Here is a 19,980-nt window from a genome sequence, read left to right on the forward strand (position 1 = left end):
AAAATGGATATTTTCATAGTCCGATGGTCCTAGATCTCAGACAAGAAGTTTTGGACTAAAGATATAGATCTTGGAGTTACCAATAAAGGCATTTAAAATTAAGCGGGTGATGTTGTTAAGGATTGGGTAAAAAATGAAAAGAGGGCAGCATAGGGTAGAGATCTTAGTAACACTAGCATTTAATAGAGGACTGAATAAAAGGACCTTGCAAAAAGGATACTGAAGACAGCCAAAGTAATAGCAGTAAAAAGATCAGAAGTTCCTGATGTTCAGAAATCAAGGGCAGAAGCTGAGCACCTTGGGATGACCATCAGGGTTAAATGATTTTGAGAGGTCAAATTAGATAATACCTTGAAAAATGACCATTGGATTTATTTTGCAAGGAAGTTTTTTAGTGACCTCAGTAAAGTAATTTTCAGTGAAATTTTGCTGGTGCAATCCAGAATACACTGGGTTAAGTGGTGAGAGAGAGTGGATATATTATCGATTCAATAAACACAAACCCTGCTGCAATGAATATATGTTGGTGTTGGCTACACCTCTATAGTTTTTAATGGATGAGATGCATTGTAAGTGAGAGAAAGAGGCAACTTAAGCCATTTTAAATTTGGTTTAAACTTGAGGACAGTCTGGAGGAATAATGTGACTCCAACAGGGTTTGTGGGGAATTAAATAGAGAAATTCAGAAAAAACAAAGACAGACATAGAGGAATGTGCATTGTTGTTAAGAGAAGCTGTCCTAATCCTCTGTCACTCTGTGTGTTTTTCTTTTGTCCTCTCCTTTCCACCACCCTGCTGCCTGAAGGTAAATGTGGTCATCTTGAGAAAAGGGCCACCCCCTACCTCTCTGAGGCTTCAAAGAGTAGAGTATCAGATAAGCCCTGAACACTTGACCTCCAAACACTGTTTTCATGGCTGGTAAATGAACTTCAGTCTTTCTTAAGGTATTGTTATTTGGGAATTTGATCACTCTGAACAGAATTTAATTCTAATTACTAAACCTGTCCTCCCTAATTAATTAACTTCAACCCTGCAGGTAAGTCTGTATATTTAGTGACAGAAAGTTGGATGAGCTTTTTCTCTGAGAGCTTTTATTTAATATTTGGGGTAGGAATAGAGGGTATTAGCACATCATAAATGGTTGAAATTTTAATGAAGCTAGCAAAGTTTGAAGTAGTAACTGCGGAAAATGTGTAGTGAACCAACTAGGAAAATAATAGAGTTATTACTATCAATATGAAAATATCAGAATTTCAGTCATCACCGAGAGCCCTGAAATGAGGCAGTGAGAATAAATATTTAATGGTATTAGGTTCATGGTGGTGGCTTTGAAGTTCTTAACATTTAACTTTTTGTTAAAGAAAACTTCAGAAAAAAAATATCCAGATCAAGAAAGTATCAAGAGAAAATACCCATTTAAGTCAAGAAATAGAATATTTCTATTCTCCTTTGAGCCTCTTCCCACACAACCCCCATTCCTCCTCTCCAAACTGATCATTTCCAATTTTTAAGCTACTAAAGGTAATAGCTGCTGTGTATATTCTTGCCTAAGTCTCATAGTGAGCATATAGGCACATTCATATTGCATATATACCTAAGGGAGGAATTATAGATCATAGTGTTAAATGTATCATATATTTAACAGATATGTTGAACTGTGTTCCAAAGTATTAGCACTAATTTGATAGTACACCAACTAAACTGCATGATCTTTCCTATATTGTTTGACATCCAGGCCAACATTTGGAAGTACAATCACGGAATTTTAGCTATTCTAATGGGAGTATGCTGATATCTTATTGTGCTTTTAATTTGCATTAAACTTACTCCTAAAGATGGAACATCTCTTCTATATTTATTGGCCTTTTAGATATCCTCTTTCGTGAAATGAATGTTAAGTCTTCATAGAATGTCCTTTCTAATTAGTCTGTGGAAATTCTTTATATAATCTGAATATGAGCTCTTGTTTTCATTTGTCCCAATCCTCTATTCTACTCTCTTTCATTTTTACTCAGTTAATAGTTTCTTTTAATGTACAGTTGTTCTTAATTTTAATGCAATTAAAATTTCCTTTATGTCTGGTGTGTTTTGAACCTTGGATATACAATTTTTCCCTATATCAAAATCAAGAGGATTTTCTCCTACATTATCCTCTAGAAATTTTAATATTTTGATCTTCACGTTTAGATCATAATCTTTCTGGAATTCTTCCCTGTATAGTTTAGTTTGGAATTGTATTTCACTTTATATTCATTCAGTTATTCATTTGACCAAGAATCATTTATAGAAAAGACCTTCTTTGGCTATTTAACTGTTGTGACAGGTAGGTTCTGCTGTTGACCAAGTGATGATGCTCAGTTGTCTGGTCAGGTAAGCACTGGCCTGACCATTGCTGCAAGGATATTTCATGGCTACTTGATAAACTGGAAGGCAGTCAGTTGATTGCATCTGTGGCAGATGACATCTGCAATCAACTAAAGCTTAAAGTGTGTCACCCACAAATGAGTTAATCCAATCAGTTGAAGTCTTTTAAGGAAGAAGAGAGACTTTTTCACTGTTTCTTCAGCCAGTGAGCCTCTCCTGTGGAGTTTGTCCAGATCCTTCATCAGAGTTGCCAGCTTCACAGTGGGCTCTATAGATTTTGGACTCTTCCACTCCCATGGTTGCATGGGTCATTTTTATAAATCTCGCATTTATAGATATCTCCTGTTGGTTCTGCTTCTCTAGAGAACCCTAAAACAGCTTGGTACTGGGAGTGGTTCTTTTTTTTTTTTTTTCTTTTTTTTTCTTGTGTTTTTCTGTACCCTAGCCAAGGATTCTATACCCAGTATAAGATTGCAAAGATTCTTTCCTTTGTTTTCTTCTCTCTGAATATCCAGTTGTTCCAGCACTATTGTTTGAAAATATCTTTTCCCCATTGAATTGCCTTGACACCATTGTTATAAGTCACTTTAACTTATAAATATGGGTCTTTTCCTGAATTCTTTATTATGTTTCACTTCCTTATAGGTCTGTTTCACACCACTACCACATTGCCTCCAATTGAAGTCACGTTCTTCAAGTGTATGGCTTGCTCTCCTTTTCCACAAAGCCTTTGCTTCCCTAGTTGTTTGCTTTTCCATATACATTCAATTTGCTAATTTCTACCAATGGATACTGGATCTTAACTGGGATCACTTGCGGTATATAGATTCATTTGTGCAGATTTTTGGAAGTCATATTTTTTAAGGAAATTGTCCATTTTATCTAAGATAGCTACCTTTTGGTTTAAAGCTTTTTATTGGCCTTCCCTTGTTATGTTTTTAATGTCAGGAGGATCTCTTTCCTGATGGTGCTAATTTATGTTTCTCTGATTCTGTCTCTCCACTGATCACTTTAAACAGGGGTTTATCACCTCTATTAATCTGTTCAAATAATAAGTTTTGGCTTTACTAATATTTCTGTTTTCTCCTTTATTTGCATTGTGCTATTATCATTACTATAATTTTATTACTGCTTATTTAGGTGTACACTTCTAGCGTATTAAAGGAATACTTAAGACTTTTAGAATTTTTTTCTAATATAACAATTTAAAGCTTTAAATATGTCTAAGTCCTTCTTTGAATATATCATATTTTCATTATCATTCAGTTTGAAATACTTTTAAAGTTCCCTGTGATTTCTCCTTTGACACATGGATAATTTAGATGTGTGCTGCTTAATTTCTAATTATTTAGGAATTTCCTGGTTCCTTAGTGTTATTGATTTTCTATTTAATTCTACTTGGATCAAATAGTATACTCTGTATTTCAGCCTTTTAAATGTACTGAAGCTTGTTTTTCGCCCAGTTTATGTACTGCTTTGGTGAATGTACTCTTTTCTTTGGAAAGAATGTGTACCTTGGAGTTGTTGAGCGAAATATTCCAAAATATGAATTTAATCACCATAGCTGACAGTGCTGAGATTATCCATGCCTTCTTGGAGGCTTTGTCTAATGTTCTATCAATTGCTGAGAAAAGGCTGGTAAAATTACCTACAGTAATGGGAAGATTTTATATTTTGTCTTTTAATTCATGAAGTTAATTTTAGCTTCATGTATTTGAAGGTTTTGTTATTAGACACATACACATTTACAATTTTTAAGACTGATGAGCTGACACTTATTATAAAATAATAATATTTATTATTACAAGACATAATATCCATGTCTTACAGACAAATTTGTCTGATATTTATACACCCCATCAATCTTTTTTGCACTACTATTTTCAAGGTATACCTTTTTGTATGATTCATTTGTTTTTAATCTATTTGAGCTTTTATGTTTAAAATAAGTGCAAATAACATTTAGTTAGGTCTTCCTTATTTATTCCTTCTGGCCCTCTTTGCTTTTCATTGGAATGGTAATTCTTTCACATTTAATATAATTGCTGATATGGTTCTATTTATGTCTAACGTCTTATTAATTACTTTCAGTTTTTCACCTCTGTTTTCTTTTTCTCTGTTCCCCTTTCCTCAATTCTTTTAGGTTACATGATTTTTTTTAATTCCATTTTAACTTATGTACTGTATTTTTAGTTATACTTCTGCACTTGATTTTTATTGACTGCTTTAGGGATTATAATATGAATTCTTTAATTTTCATAGTTTATTCAGAAGTAATATTGTCAAACTTCATGTACAATATAGAATGCTCCCATATCAACTCTAAATAGCTTTGAAAGTCCTTTACTGTATAATTAGCAAAAGTATCACATATTGGGGGATGCGTGGTAGTCCAGTGGTTGCATTCTTACCTGCCATGTGGGAGACCCAGGCTTGATGCTTGATTCCCAAACTTACACACACACACACACACACACATACACACACACAATCAACAAATGGTACTACGGTAATGGGACAGTCACATGGAAAAAGAATGAACTGTGGCCCCCACCTACAGCATTCAAAAAGAATGTAGACATCTACATATATGAATACTCCACTCACAAAATTATAATTTTGTTTTATAAACTAAATTCAAATGTTTTGACACTTTTTATTTGTTCCTGAAGATGTGACACCCATACCGGTCTGCAGCACCTTTGCTATTTCTTGTAGCGGATCTGCTGGCACCAAATTCTGTGTTTGCTTGTTTTACATCTAAATAAGATTTTCTTTTGTCATAATTTTGAGCAGCATAGTCCTTGGATATTCTTGTCATGAATTTGAAATCTCCGAAGACTTGGCAAGTCGAAGCTCCTCTTTGTTCCACTGGGTGTGAGCTGGGGTCAAGTTTCTGAAGGCTCATGCTAACCCTCTCTGCAGGCCGCCCTCAGGCTCTCTCCAGCGAGGCTGTGTCAGGGCCCCTGGGGCCACGCCCATGGGAGAAGAGTGTGAGAGATGCTGCATCTTCCTCTCTCCAAACACCACACAGCACTGCTGCTGCCTTCTGTCAGTGGGGTAAGGAAAGTAAATGTGAATGACATATAGTTAGGTCTTTCCCTGGCCCCCTCTGCTTTTCATTGGAGTGGTAATTTTTTCACATTTAGTGCAATTACTGATGAACTTCTATTTACATGGAGGCAATTAAAAACTTTGAATCATTTTTTTAATTATACTAATAATTTAATGATTTAACTTAGAGTTGCTGTGCAGGTCAATGGAATTTTTTTTTTTAATTTATTGTAGTACCGCATATGCAACCCTCCCAGTTTTATTTCAATATATATATTCTTTTCTTAAAGTAATTTCCACAAAATTTATGTTCAATTTTACAGGTTCTTTCAATTCCATTCTGCTGTAAAGTCTGGGAATTCTTTTTTTAATCTCACATACTTCATTTTAAATTTCCATTTCATTCTTTTTACAGTTTCTGTTTATCATTTGAAATACTACAACCTTTCATTTATTACAAAATTATTTTCCTTTATCTCAATGATCATCATTATGATAGTTATTTTAAATTCCTTGTGTAATAATTCCACACATAAGATGATTCCTATTACATTGGCCTCCTTTCATTGTCTCTTTCCTTGAGAATGGATTTCATTTTCCTAGTTCTTCATATGTTAAGCGATTTTGTATGCTATCCAGACATTTTCTATGTTCTGCAGTGGAGAGTCTGCATTATGTTATATTTCACTGAAGAGGGTTGTTTCTGCTTAGCAGGAAATTAACCGTTATTGATCTCAGATTGCAAACTCTATCTCCCATATAATGGGAGTAACTCAAGCCACGCTGTAGTTCGCTTAACCTTAGCCACAAACTGTTGAGTCTGCCACACATGTGCACAGTGGAGCTGTGGGCAGGCCTCGTAGACTGAGTCGGGGGCTCCCTCTTCTGGTTCTGTCCTTCTCAAGACCCTCCCCCCTCACTTCCCAGTCACCGTGTCTGCCCCAGACTTTGTTCTCTGGTCCTTAGACCAGAAATAAAAAAGGTTCCTTTGAAGTTTCATTGCCCAGCATGACACAACTGGGAGTGGTTCTTGAGAAACAAAATCTTAAAAATGGGTTTTTACAATTGATTATCTACTCTGATTAGACTCAGAGGCACTAATGACTGTTCCACTAATCAAGATGGCACTGACAGTTCATGGGGGTGAGTTGGCAAAATATCACACCATTAGATTCCATTAATTGTATACTTATATAAGGTAAAGCTCTGGGGGAAAGTGCTTTTGACTCCTATATGGAGTTTTGTGGGATTAAGAGGTATAATGATGTTGCTGGTTGTTATTAGATACACTGGATACAGTGATGAGAGAAAGGAATGAGCCGCAGGCTTCAAATTTGTACCTTAACAATGATGTAAAAGATTCCATGCGTGCCATGAAAGAAAATCTTTTTTCTTGTGGTCGCAGACTTGAGATCTCTGGAAACCAGACAAAGAACCTCATTGTGCAAATAACAGATTTGCCACATAAACTAAAATCTCAGCCTTTTTGGGGTGTCTGCTGTTAAAGTAAGAGCTTTGATTGGAAAAGAATGGGATCCTGAGACATGGTAATTGGCTTAAGAGACACTTTTATTTCTTTTCATGACCACTACCACTGTCTCTCTTTCTTCTAAGGTGAAGGATAAGCTGTTGCATAGCCCTTCCTATGACCAAAAAAAGGGACACAATGCCTAATTGGGCTTTTGGATTTTGGAGACAACATATTCTTCATTTGGGTGCGCTACTCTGACCCATCTACCGAGCGACCAGAAAAGCTGCTGCTTCTAGATGGGGACTAAAAAAGAGGTGGTACTGTGACAAGTCCAGGCTGCTGTGTAAACTGTTTTATCCCTTGGGCCATGTAATCCAGCAAATCCAATGGTGCTGGAAGTGTCAGTAGCAAATAGAGATGCTATAGGAGATCACAATGCAGACCCTTAAGATTTTGGAGCAAAGCCCTACCATCTACAGCAGATAACTACTCTCCTTTCAAGAAACAGCTTTGAGCCTGCTACAGAACCTTAGTAGACACTGAACACTTAACCATGGGACACCAAGTTACCATGAGACCTGAGTTGCCTCTCATGAACTGATTTTTTGGCCCACTAACCCATGAAGTGGGGCATTCACAGCAGCGCTCCATCATAAAGTAGAAATTGTATATAAGAGATCAGACTCAAGCAAGTCCTGAAGACACAAGCCCAAATGCCTGTGGTCCCCACTCCTGCCATATTACTTTCTCTTTCCCAGTCTTTTTTCAGGTGAAGGAGGAAGAGAAAACTCGGATGTGGTTTACAGATGGTTCTGCACAGTATGCAGTGACCACCCAGAAGTGAACAGCTGCAGCACTACAACCCATTTCTGGGATGACCTTAAAGGACAGTGGTGAGGGGAAATCCTCCCAGTGAGTGGAATTTGGAGAAGTGCACCTGATTTTTCATTTTGCTAAGAAAGAAAACTGGCCAGATGTGCATTTGTATACTGACTCATGGGTTGTTGCTAATAGTTTGGCTGAATGGTCAGGGTCTTGGAAGGAACATAATTGGAAATGGTGACAGAGTTCTGGGGAAGAGGAATATGAATATACATTTCTGACTGAGCAAAGAGCTTGAAGATATTTATATCTCATGTGAATGCTCACCAGATGGTGACTTCAACCTAGGGAGGTTTTAATAATCAAGTGGATAAGATGACCCGTCCTGGGAATATAAGTCATCCTCTTTCCTCAGCCACTCCTGCCATTGCCCAATGGGCTCATAAACAAAGTGGGCATGGTGGTATGCATAGAGATTATGCATGGGCTCAGCAACATGGACTTCTACTCACCATGGCCAACCTGGCTGCGACCACTGCTATATGCCTAATCTACCAGCAGTAGAGATCCACACTCAGTCCCCAATATGGCACAATTTCCTGAGATGATCAGCCTGCTACATGGTGGCAGGTTGATTATACTGGACCACTTCCATCACGGAAGTGGCAGCAATTTGTTCTAACTAGAATATACAAATACTCCAGATATCGGTTTGCCTTCCCAGCATGTAATGTTTCTGCAAAAACTACCGTATGTGGACTTATGGAATGCCTTATTCATGGTCATGGTATTTGTGGTAGTTAGATTCAGTCGTCAACTTGGCCAGGTGAAGGCACCTAGTTCTGTTGCTGTGGACATGAGCCAATGGTACGGGAACCTCATTTGTTGCTCATTACATCCACAGTCGGTTAGGAGGCGTGCCTGCTGCAATGAATGAGGTTTGACTTAATTGGCTGGTGCTTAAATGAGAGAGCAGAACATAGCACAGCCTAAGCAGCTTGGCATTCCTCATCTCAGCACTTGCAGCTCAGCCCAGGCCTTTGGAGGGGCAGAAAGGAATCACCCCGGGAAAAGTTGTCAGAAACCAGAGGCCTGGAGAGAAGGCCAGCAGAGACCATCCTGTGCCTTCCCATGTAAGATAAAACCTCAGTGGAAAGTTAGCTGCCCTTCCTCTGAAGAACTAACAAAATAAATCCCCTTTTATTCAAAGCCAATCTGTCTCTGGTGTGTTGCATTCCAGCAGCTAACAAACTAGAACAGTATTCCACACAGCATTGCTTCTGATCAAGGAACCTATTTCACAGTAAATGAAGTACAGGAATGAGCACATGCTCATTGAATTCTCTGGTCTTACCATGTTCTCCATCATCCAAAGTCAGATTGGGTGACAGAATGGTGGAATAGCCTTTTGAAGAACCAATTACAGTGCCAACTAGGTGGCAATACCTTGCAAGGCTGAGGCAGTGTTCTCCAGGAAACTGTGTATGCCCTGAATCAGTGTCCACTGTATGGTGCTGTTTCTCCCACAGCCAGGATTCACAGATCCAACAATCAAGGGACAGACATTGAAATGACGCTACACACTGTCACCTCTTTTGCTTCCTGTCCCTGAAACCTTAAGCTCTGCTGATCTACAGGTCTTAGTTCCAAAAGGAAGAGTGCTCTTACCAGGAGACACAATAATGATTCCATTGAACTGGAAATTAAAAACTGCCTTCTGGCTACTTTGGGCTTCTCATGCCACTAAATTAACAGGCATGAAAGAGGATTACTATTTTGTCTGAGGTGATTAATCCTGACTATTAAGGAGAAATAAAACTGCAACTACACAATGGAGGTAAAGAAGAGTTTTCCTGGAATACAGGAGAACCCTAGGGCATCTCTTAGTACTACCATGCCTTGTGAATAAAATCAATGGAAAACTGAAACAACCCAATCCAAGCAAGACTACCAATGGCCCAGAAACTTCAAGAATGTAGGTCTGGGTCACCCCACCTGGCAAAGAACCACAATCAGCTGAAGTGCTTGCTGATGGTAAAGGGAACAAGGAATGAGTAGTAGAAAAAGTTAGTTATAAATATGAACTAGGACTACATGACGAGTTACAGAAATGAGGACTGCAATTGTATGAATATTTCCTCCCTCTTTTGATATGAATATGTTTTCATTTGTACATAAGCAAATATACTGTTTTCCTCCTATCATATGACATAAGTTGTATTGTTCATGTTATAGTATTTAAGTCATAGATATGAAGTTTAAGAGTGAATGTTACCTAAGGAAGTCTACCTAATTCTGGAGAGCTGTGGTGCATTTCTGGTTGTATGCAGGACAGTTGAGTATTGTTAGGCAAAATATATGTCTGTTATTGTGCTCTATTTGGAAATTAAGTGTGTCTTAAGATGATGTATGTAGCCTCTAAGTTTACAAGGGGTGGACTGTGATTTAGGTTCTGGTGTAAACTTGGCCAAGTAGTGATCCCCAGTTTTCAGTTGAGGTAAGCAGTGGCTTCACCATTGCTATAAGGATATTTCTTGGCTGGTTGATAAACCAGAAGGCTGGTGTATTAGTCATCAGTTGATTGCATCTTTGGGTGATTACATCTGCAATCAACTAGGGTGTGTCTTCTACAAACAAGAAAATCCAATCAGTTGAAGACTTCTAAGGAAGAAGAGAGACTTTTTTTCTTTGTTACTTCAGTCAGCGAGCCTCTCCTGTGGAGTTTGCCCAGACCCTTCTTTGGAGTTGCCAGTTTCACAGCCTGTCCCACAGATTTTGGACTCTTCCTTTTCCATGGTTGAGATTTATAAATCTCATATTTACATATATCTCCTGTTGGTTCTGTTTCTTTAGAAAGCCCCAACTAATACACCTACAATAGTGCATTTGTAATATGTAAACATTCATATATACACAGAGAGGTTTCTAGATTATCTATTTTAATTTCATTTGTCCAATTATCTAGCCTCAAACTAATGTGACGATGTCTTAACAATTCTTTACACTGTCTTAGCATCCAGCAGACCCAATCTTCCTATCTCTTCTTCATTTACAATAGTATATTTGCTTATTCTTGACCTTTGGTATTTCCAAAAGAAATTTAAAATAACTTGTCAAGTAATACAAATAATAGTCTCTTAAGGTTTTGAATGGAATTGCATAATTACATACATTAATTTGCCTTCAAGTCAATAAACATGGGAAGGCCTCATTTTATTTAGGTCTTCGTTTATTTCTTTCAATATGCTCATCGTTTTCTAACTAGAAATATTATATTACTTTCATTAAATTTATTCCTTTCATTGAATTTATTTAGTAATTGTATTCTATTGTAATTATATCTTTTAAAATAATTTTACTAGTCTAGTATTTGTTGATAAGATATGAAAATACAATTGAAATGACATATTGACCTCATGTCCAGCAATTTTTCAGAATTTATTTATAAACTCTGACAATTTATCCATAGATTTTGTATTTTCTACATACATAATCATAGCAAGTACAAATATTGACAGTTTTATTTCAACCTTTTTGATCTTCACATGTTATTTCTTTTTCCTGACAATGCTATAACAATACTTTCAGTACAATGTTGAGTGGTACTCAGGATTGTGGATATCTTTGTCTAAGCCCCAACCTCAGAAGGACACATTAACATTTCACTATTAAATAAGATCTTTGTTATGGATATTCAATCAATATCTTCTGTCATGTTTGGGAAATTCTCCTATATTTCTTGTGGGCTAAGAGATTTTTTAAAGTAATAATTATTAATAGATATTTAATTTTATCAAATTTTTATTAATTTTTCACAAAATGGTTCACTAAATGAGATTCAGGATTGACTATACCAGCGTAAGATATTGAACATGGTTCTGAGAGTTTGCTTAATTGGGTGACTAAAACTTGTATTTAAAGATGGCCTACATTCAATAAGGTAAAAATGGTGAACTTCCTTAATGTGGAAGAAAATAACCAAATGATTAGAAAGGTAGGAATATTGCACGTTTTTATTATGTAAAACACATAAGCCTTCCCACTACCTCCTGGTAGGTCTCAGAAGACACCCCATTCACTAAGTCCACTGAGAAATACCTTAGTGAAGCATCACCAGTTTCCATGACAGTAGCTCTAAGGTATCAGGCTTCTGTAAGGCACTGTTGTAATGGCCCCATTTTTTAATGGGAATGTTTGCTTGGTGACTGCACTTACCCATATAAGTACAATAATAAGCTAAAGGTATGGCATAGCAATCAGAGGGGTTTGATTTGTAGAGATCTCTGGTGGTAGCCAACTGATCATGATGACCCTAGAAATTAAATAACTTGCCACTCTTTCAAAGTACTTTTCCATCTATACAACTGGAGAAACTTTAGGTCTGATGAATAAGAATATGACTTAGGTCATTAAAGAAAGGAAATAAGAAACAAAACCCTCCTCTTACCATGTTCTCAGACACAAGTTAAATTACAAGCCCCAAAACCTTGTTTGGAGGAGTGACAGAGTCCTTTTGAAGAACTCCCCTGGTACACCAATGCCTGGGGACTTGAAATACCATCATAATTTACCAGAGTTGGAGTTCATGGAGATGGTTAAAAATGGAATTCTGTACCTGGTGGGTTTGTGGATGAATTGTGGTTATTTCCCTAGTTTCTGGATGAATTTTGGGGTAGATGCTCTCAAAACTAGCAGAATCCCTATATTAGCTCCTTGGACAAGAAGTGAGGCCAGAACAGATTGTAGTAGTATACTGAATCTATTTTGAGGGGAAAGGAAATGAATACAGGGGTAATATCATATATGTGAAAAAGTCATAGGAGACATTGGCTGTGAACTAATTGGCCAACTAATATCTTAAGAGTAGTGGAATAAAAGAGAGGATAAAATATTTTGGTAAGGGATGGAGAGTCTACATTTATTATTTCCTAGTTGCAACCATTCTAGAAAATGGCAAAGTCCATGAAGAAACAATGGAAATGTGTGGTTTAAGCAGGATGAACAATATTTTGATTTTATATAAAACCACAGATCTGAGATGTCAGAATTTATGAGAGCATCATCCAATTGAAGATTTCCTCAATAAATTAAGACGAGTCTAGAAATGAGAAGAGAGATGTTACTAAATTGAACAACATGAGCCTCAAAAGGACACAGTTAAATTCAAGGTGGAAGAATCAGATCTGAAAGTTCTGATCATTACTTATTTGAAGTATGAGAGTCAAAGTAGTCTCCTTAGGAAAGAACGTTCCTGGGGATGTGGTATCATCTGAACAAAATTAGGTTTCTATTAAGGTCTAAATGTGACAAAATTTAGTGAAAAGGGTGAATCTATAGAGGAGTTTGTTAATCTTAGAAGAGAGGACCCTAAGGTGCAGTGGAGAGAATGAATGAAAATTGCAGAATAGCATGGGTATGAGGGCTCCAGAAAGTAGAGAAAGCTGGCATAGGGAAAATGTATATCCAGCATGGACAGCCCAGAAAATTCAGGTGGCCAAAAGATTGCAAGAGAATGAATGCTAGCTGCAGTTCCCCCTTTAATCCTACATTTACTATTCTCTTCCTTGCCTTATTTCACCACTGTATGCCACTATGGTGTGTGGATACTGTATATCCACACACAACCATACCCCTTCCTCAAGTCTACTCTTAATCTGGAGAAATGAGCATGACTTTCATAATTAGGAATCAAACCCTCCAGATACAGCATAGTGTCCAGGAATTTCTGAAGATCTCTTTGATCTTTTTGTTTTCTCTTTGAATTGCAAAGCATTTTTCCAAAGTATGGTTTCCTGTATCTGTGTCTCTGCAAATCTAAGGCCTTTTTGCTCCTTCTTAGCATTTACCAAGATTAATTGATGATTCAGCCTTGCCATCAGGGGCTACTCCCACAGGCCCTGTGGGTCTCAAAGAGAATGTGAGCTGAATCCTATTTTCCAAATTTAGAACTCTGACTTAGGATCACAATTTTCTTTCCTCCAACCTCAAACTACCTCCCAACTGAACTCTGGCCATTTGAAGGAACATTAAATTGTGCTTTGCCTTGTGCCTCACAAGTTACCTATTCATGATCTTGAACTTGATACTGGATCTGAGGGTTTCATATTCCTCTTTAACTAGGATGATCAGTTCATTTATCACCAAAAGAAGGCCACCTCTGAAAGCAAAAGTGTGTGCTATTAATAATTATGAGATAATTTGACATGAACTGGGACCATCCCAGTGTGGCCATCATAAACTTTACCAACCTAGAACTTCTGTGATGTTCCCTTAAATGGCTTGGGATTCTACGAGTTCAGGGAGTGAATCAAGTTTTTTTGATTATTAGGTCCCTTCTCTAAGTTTTTGAACCCTCCTTAATGTGACTGGAGTAACTTCAATTTCTTTCATTACTCTACAGAATCACTTAAAAGTCATAGATTAACATACTTACCTTAGTTTATTTGGGGGTGAAGAGGCTCCTTCCATACATCCTGAAGTCACACCAAAACCCCTTACCAAATTTAAATCAATGTTAGAACAGGGTTAAGTCAAATATAGAACCCTGTTACCTCAGCAATCTTCTCATATACATCTATAAATAATAGTCTCAAGGTTCTACTTCATTATTCATTTAGTCTTCTTTCTTTGATCTAACTCCACTCTTCCTCTCAAATATCAGCTCTTCATTCCTCCAATATTAAAGGATTATAATTCACCACAATTGGTCTCTGGAATGTCCCAAATACTCCTACAGTCTTCCCAAAAAGTCACTATAACATTGAGTGAGACTTTCCTTTTCATTTGGTCTGAATTTCATAAAAACACAGGTTCATAAGTCAAAGATAGCAAGAATTATAGATAAATGGCAATACAAATAACAGTTGGCTTTTATTTAACACTTGCTGTATACCTGATACTGTGATACATGTATTATCTCACTTTATTCTTGCAAATAGGATGAAACAGCATCTCTTATTTACAGAAAACTGGGTAAGGTATAGAGTGGTTAAATCATTTGCTTGAGGACATAGAGATAGTAAATACTGAGGAAAAACTTGAACGCAGGTCTGTAAGACTCAAAAACTACTTTTAATTAAGAAACACATATACTTAAAAATGTAAGATTATTTAAATGTTTATAAATTGCTTTGTGTTTCTTGAAAAATTTTCAACAGCATTATTATAAGTTATTATTTACTTTCATTCAAATTTTAAATATAGGCATAGAACCATGAACAAGCTTGGAAATTATAGACTCTACTAAAAATTGCTACTCTTCTTATATTTTCATTTTCTTTCCCCAAATAATTATCTGTTACACAAAAATAGATGTAGAGGTAGCTATTCATGTCTAATCAAACCCACAGGATTTTTTTTAACTAGGAAGGCATATATTGAAATTAATAAATAATAGAACAAACCCTGAACTTCAGCTGCATAATAATTTTGGAGCAATAAGAAAGGTTCCTGAGATAGTAGATTCAGCTACAACATCCTCAGCTTTTCCTACTACAAAACCTCAAAGAGAGGGAAAAAAAATACTCATGTTAACTTTTTTTGCTATTGAAAGAACTATGTCAGGTCCTGGGCCATATGCAGATACAACTTATATTTGATCATGGGCTCATTTTAATTTCTCACAAAAGAAAAAAAATTGAAGGTAAGGGTCTGTGAGTTTGTAGAGGGCATCTAAGCAGTCTGTGATATTAACTTTCTACAGAAAATGCTAAGCTTCCCTTTGCAGTTTCCAGAGGTCAGATCTAGGCCAGATATTACAGTTTTAAAATGACATAACGTGACCTCATGAATAATTTGAGTCCCAACTTTGTGAACTTCAATTACAAAGTTACAAAGAGCTCCACAGAATAAAAGTCAGATCTAAGTCATTTACATTTCAGTCATGTACAAAGGAAAAGATCAAGAGAAAAATGCCATCTGGAAGATTAAAATGAACAGTAACCGTATAATGGGCCATTGGAGTCCATATAGGTTACTTGGCTATTTAAACCGTATGGCCACTTCCAACAATGACCAATTTTGCTCTCTCTGTGACTAGTTTACTTTACAAAACCCAAGATATAAGACAACAAGAAGTTGTGTTGAGGGGATGATGGAGGTATCTTAAGGTCTATAATTTCAGCTGACTTGCTTACCAGCATCTCTAGGAGAGTCGTGGTGGTACTAATTTTATTTTCAGTGGCCACTTTTTCAGTTAAATTTGTAGAACCAAGGATATGAACAACAACTTTCATTCGCTTGCATTCAAATACTTAATCTTCTGTCCTTCATTTTAAGCATTTTATCTTAAGATCTTGAAGAAATAATATATTGATTTGTTTTGGGAACATAACTAACTGGCTCTAACTAGCAGCCCTTGATCCCTCATCAGTAGAATAAGCAGTTTGAACTAATTGCTTACTAAACTCTGTTTCCGTTCAGAGATGTACTCATTTTCTGAAAACATTTTCTGCACATATCTGGAAAGAGATTTTACTTATGTGTTTCTTCTGCTGTGGTCATGTGTTCTTGACCGTACCATAACTTTGAAATCGTAACAGGTAGAGGAGCCCAGTAAGCCCAGAAAGGCCTGGAATGACTTGTATAATTAAATGGAAACCGTATCTTAAAAGGTTGTCTATGGCTACTGTAAGTTAGTGGCCTTCTTCTGGATTCTTATTTTCCTCAATTATTAGAATTCTTCTGTGGATTTTTGTATTACCACCCAGAAAAGACTGCCTAAATCCTATGTTTTATTTCCCCAGATGGAAAAAATTAACCAAGGAATGAAGTTGTGGATGAAAATTTGCCTCCATCCTCTGAAATTTTGTCTCCTATAGACAGCTTTGAGCATCCCCAAAGAAAGGGTTCTATAATACAGTAGGAGGTATGTCTGTCGCATTGATGGAAAAGATTTGCACCTCATCTACACGAGATGCCGATAAAGAGGTAAAGAAATGAAGCTTAGCCTTTTGGATCTATAAGGATTATCTCTCAGTTCTTTAGATGCTTTTCTAATAAAGACACTTTCAGAGAAATACCTAATTTTGTGCCTTCTAATTATTCAGAATTTTTTTTAAGTTTACGTTTGGCACTTTGACCTCAATTTAGGACAGATTATGAAAAAGGGATGTGGAAAACCATGTTTTCATATCTTATGCAAATGAAATATAGCAATCCCTATCCATTTCAAGATACAAAAAAATTCCCCACAGCCCTCTTGGGAGGATAAGATGGTGTAGTCTATAACCACAGATCAGAAAGACCCCCTTCCCCAGTTTAGCTATTGGGTAAATCAGAGATTTTTGAAAATGTGTGTAAAATACTGCAGATACTATACAGTATATTTGGAAGAAAAAGTTAAATACATTTGAATACAGAAAATAAAAGAAGAAGAAAATTCAGGCTAAATAAGATACCAAAGGAAAACAATGAAATATACTCAAACTTATTGAATTTGATGTCTGAGAAAGATAGAAGCGTATTCAAATAAGCATACCTACTTAGGAGTTTTGGGGGGAAATGGCTGTGGTGATATAGATGTTTACATTAAAAAAAAAGCAAAATAATGACCAAAAGCTAATTCAGAGGGCAAGAAATCAATCAAAAGATGAGATAGTAGGATTTTAGTTTTGGAACACTAGTTCTTAAATAGATATTTCTTCTTGAAGAAGAGATTTGCAGTCACTTTTATAGGATAAAGCATCAGCAATCTTTCGCAAAAAAAGAGCAGGAGATATTTCTCCCATATCCAGATGCAAACAAGTTGTCTTTCCTGATAATTTATTGCCAATTTTGTAGGAGAATATATTATTTTATAGGAAATTATGAAAATAATGGGACATAATTAACACAAGAACTCTGCCATTTGATATATTGGATGTATTTGCTTTTTAATTAAATTTGCTTAGCAGTTTAAACTTTTAATTTAGAGACATTTTGCCTTTAATAAGACTATATATATATATATATATATATACACACACACACACACATAAGAGTTAATGAAAATGTGTTTACCAGCACTACTTATAGTCCTGGAAATGATACAACAGATACATCAGATAAAATTTTTGGTCCACTACTGGCAAAAATATCTACTATGCATTTTGTTTTCATAAAAAAAGAACAGAAATTCTTTCCAATTTTATCTTCTTTCTTTCTTTCTTTCTTCCTTTCTTTCTTTCCCTTTAGCTTAACTGCCTATAATTTTCTATTTAAAATAGCTTAATAATTTATCCTATAGAAGCTTTTTCACACTTTATGGTTCACTCTTTTGAATCTATATTTTTGCATTTGCATTGATTTGGTTCCCCTGAAGAGCAGTTGAAATACTTTCTAAACTGATTCAGAACTTCTCTTGCTTGAAATGGATGCTATCTTTTCTTTATATTAAAAACTGTTCTAATAGCAGATCACCTTGATGTCGGGTCATTTTCATAACATGTTATTACACTTATATTTATGCTAAATGTTGAAATAAAACTAAAACCTTGTGGTAAACATTGAGAATATCCTATCATGCATAAAATTTAAGGCTGGAGATTATTAACCTCTGAGGCTCTAATACAGGCAAAGTTTTATCGTTGTTGTTTTTCCAAATAAAGTTTAGTTGGGGGTAGGTGTATTAACTTGCATTGTGTTTCTGTGTTCTGAACACATTCTCCATGAGACGGTGTTTGGACATAAAGAGATTTCTCTTCGTGGAATGACAAATTTCAAAATCTTTTGCTAAATGCTGGAGTATATAGAATCTGGATGGCCTAAAAAGGAAGAGATATAGAATATATTCCATGAATTTCTCCAAATCTCATATTCTATCTCTACCCACAGTGAAAAATAAATATATATCTGAAAAAATAAATAATATTGTTATATAGCTATCGTGCTGTAGTTTTCTAATCTTTTAAGCTATTGCTGTACTCAGCAGTAGAAGGATAAGTAATTTTAAAAGACAACAGCTATGTTAAAGGTTATTTTTGCTGACCAGGAAGGGCATTAACCAACTACAAATTGTTTATCTGTAAGTGAAAATACATATACTGCATTGATTTCCTGACAGCCTTGTTAAGACCAACTCATATTTCCAAATAGCACTGAAGATTTGCAGCATAGTTGTCTGGAAATAATAATGGGAATAAAATAGTCGATAGCCTCTTAAGATGGCAAATGATTTTAATTTTGTTAAAAAGGATTTAAATGTATTGACTAATGTTTAGCTTCCAAAAGGAGAAATAGACTCTTTAAGGTGATACATACTTCTGCTTAGATTCTTGACTATGAAATAGAATGTAATCCCAAGTCTTCTCAGGGGCAGGTAACTGAATTTCTTCCAAATTATAGGATTTACTATAAGTCTACTTTTTGTTCCTGAGCAATGTTCCTTATTCATATAATCCCAGGGAGCATTGCATAATTTTTGTATTATGCAAAGGAAAAGCAAAATAACAGAACAAAACATAAACCTGTAAGGAAGACCTTGCTGGTATTTAGAGCCCCTCCCCCACTCCCAAAATACATGTGGGATGCAGACCGGTAAGGTAAAGGGACATTTGGCTCCAAAAAAAAAAAAAAAAAAAAAAAAGTATACATAATATGGCGAGCTTTTTCTCTGGAAAATTCTCTCAGTACGTGACTTTTTGTACTTTTTCTCTTTTCCATGAGTCAGTCTCAGTGATATGCTGCCTGCATGAACTGCTTCTCTTTCACTGGAGGATGTTCTGCAATAAATTCGCGTGAAATAATAGCATGTGATCGTTCTAGTTAGAGCAGTTAATAACTGGTTAAGCGACATTTCTCTCAAAGACTGTTTTCATCGCCCAAAGCCATCTCTTTCATCTCATCCCATTCCCCCCTCCTTTTCAGCAATGTCCCAACTTCCTCCTAAAATCTCTCCTTCCTAGCCCCCAGCCAACACCGCAATCCTACAACTGTATCAATCCTCCTAAGAACCGAGTGATCCGATCCACCCAGGCCAAAAAAAAAAAAAGGATTCAATTGATGAAAGACAAAATCCAATTGGAAAAAACATAAATACTCCTGCTCCCCAGAAGGAAAACACAGACGTAGCAGCCTAGCCTTCTCCCTTCTGTCGGCTGCCCGACCCAAGTTCTCCGCAGGTGGGGAGCTGTCCAGCGCGCAGGGAGTTAAAGGCATCATCGCAGCCATTAGAGGGAAAAGTTGCGGCGCGGCGAGCCGGGCGAAGTCCTCCAGCCCGCCCCTCTTGCCCACTCCCCACTTCCCGAGCCGGCTCGGTGTTTAGGGAGGGCAGTGATCACGCAAGCCGGAGC

This window comes from Tamandua tetradactyla, chromosome 1 (genome assembly GCF_023851605.1).
Source record: "Tamandua tetradactyla isolate mTamTet1 chromosome 1, mTamTet1.pri, whole genome shotgun sequence".
Lineage (NCBI taxonomy): Eukaryota > Metazoa > Chordata > Mammalia > Pilosa > Myrmecophagidae > Tamandua > Tamandua tetradactyla.